Genomic DNA, 2,210 nt, shown 5'->3' with positions numbered 1-2,210 from the left:
ACTTAGTTATAAAAGTTTTATGTATACATCAATACAGTGTGTTTTGGTTGTGCATATGTTTGTATCTTGTATAGCTAAGCATGTGACTTAGTTATAAAAGTTTTATGTATACATCAATACAGTGTGTTTTGGTTGTGCATATGTTTGTATCTTGTATAGCTAAGCATGTGACTTAGTTATAAAAGTTTTATGTATACATCAGTACAGTGTGTTTTGGTTGTGCATATGTTTGTATCTTGTATAGCTAAGCATGTGACTTAGTTATAAAAGTTTTATATATACATCAGTACAGCGTGTTTTGGTTGTGCATATGTTTGTATCTTGTATAGCTAAGCATGTGACTTAGTTATAAAAGTTTTATATATATTTCCTTGAACAATAGATACATTTTTACACAGTTTGTAACTTGAAGTCAATTCCAATCAGAATCTGGTATTTCATAATCTGACTTCAATAATAATGAACTGAACCCAAATTAGTAAGTGGTGTAAGTATTATTAAGTTCTTCATTTATAAATGTTGCACTTATTGAAACAATGAATGAAAATTTTGTAATTGTTACAGCTCAGTTTAAACTACAGTTAACTTAGGAAAAAATTAAAGCTGTTTATAGAAATAAATCACATTTTGGAGTTTTTATAAAAGATGAGTCTGATTCATTAGTTTCTTTTAGAATTAAACGTGTTTGTGTTAAATTTCTGCATGCTATTTTGATAAAGGCTATTTTAGTAACTTTTATAAATCTTTAATAACATTGTTTTGTTTGAGTGTACTGACTGATTATAATTATTTTTTTCACAAGTTACAATTTTTAAAGTAAGGAAGAATATATATATTTTTAAACAGGTATGATGTTTTGATCATTGGTGTAATTATTCTCAAGTACATAGATTTTAACAGTATTGTGGAATGTTGATTTGAATACAGAAACCTTTGTTAATTTTAAAGTCTGTGTACTTGAGAATGATCACACAAATGATTGAAAAGTCGTGCCTGTTTAAAAAACATTCTTTTTTTCTGTAAAGCTATAACTTTAATAAAAGTTTTGCAGTAGAAATCAGCATGATCACTTTCTAGTGAAAAAGTTTTCGGTATAGCAAAGAAACTCATGTTTAAATGTTATACTGTATTTCCCATGTATGAGACGACCCTGGATTTTTTGACAAATTAAGTGTATTTCTTTGAGGTTCAGTGTTTAGGACAATCTCTATTGTCAAGCAAGTCTAGGGTGTTACTTTTGTAAAGAAATTCTTAGAAGTTATTTTCAGACTGTGCTAACCTGCACTCTGGGGTAATCAGTACAAACACAAGTGTGGTTTTTTTATGCTCTTCAAGTGCTACAGACAGCTCAGTGTGGCATAACTTAAGTTACAAACATGTAATAAACAAATTTACAAAGTTTTCATCACAGTTTAACTCATTTTCTATCACAAAAAAAAATAACCTTAAGATATAGTGATTACTGTAAAAACATATTTAGTAAATTAGTGTACATTACAGAAACTAACTTTTCTTGATAATAATATTAACAATATTTTAGTATGACAGATAAGATCAATACATTTCAAATAAAATATTTTGTGATTAATCATAACCATGATACAATTACAAGTATATTATTGTAATGTCAATGTTCTTACTCAAAAAGTAAAAGAAACAACATAATTTTGGTTAAATATGCTATTAACTGAAGAGTTCTTACTTGAACTCTATCTTTGAATCTGTGTATAAGATGAGGGGTAAAATCAGGCATTGTTTTAAGAGTAAAAAGTATTATCTTATACACCGGGAAGTATGGTAATGAGTGTTATACCATATCAAACAGTTTTAGTGTTGTACTTGATGAAAGTCTTAAGAAAAATATACAGTTTTTAGAAACACAAATGTGACTTTTTTTTCATCAGAAATTTGAATTCTATGTGAATTCTTTTTTTGTAAAATTTGTTGAATTGGATTTATTACCTGACATCACCTCAAATTATTGGTAATTTAGTTTGAATTCTGGCATACCTGTTCTTAAATGTAGGATCTATGAACATTTGTGATGAAATGGTTTAAAATATGATCTTTGGTAATTCATTTTGTAATAAATTGGATTACTTGAATGTGTAGTATGCTTGGGATTGTTACGTTGTATCCTATTGTACCTAGTATATATATATATATATATATATATATATATAGTAGAGAGAGAGAGAGAGAGAGAGAGA

The sequence above is a fragment of the Limulus polyphemus genome, unplaced genomic scaffold (assembly GCF_000517525.1).
Source record: "Limulus polyphemus unplaced genomic scaffold, Limulus_polyphemus-2.1.2 Scaffold9663, whole genome shotgun sequence".
Classification (NCBI taxonomy): domain Eukaryota; kingdom Metazoa; phylum Arthropoda; class Merostomata; order Xiphosura; family Limulidae; genus Limulus; species Limulus polyphemus.
Note: the sequence above shows the minus strand (reverse complement) of the source record.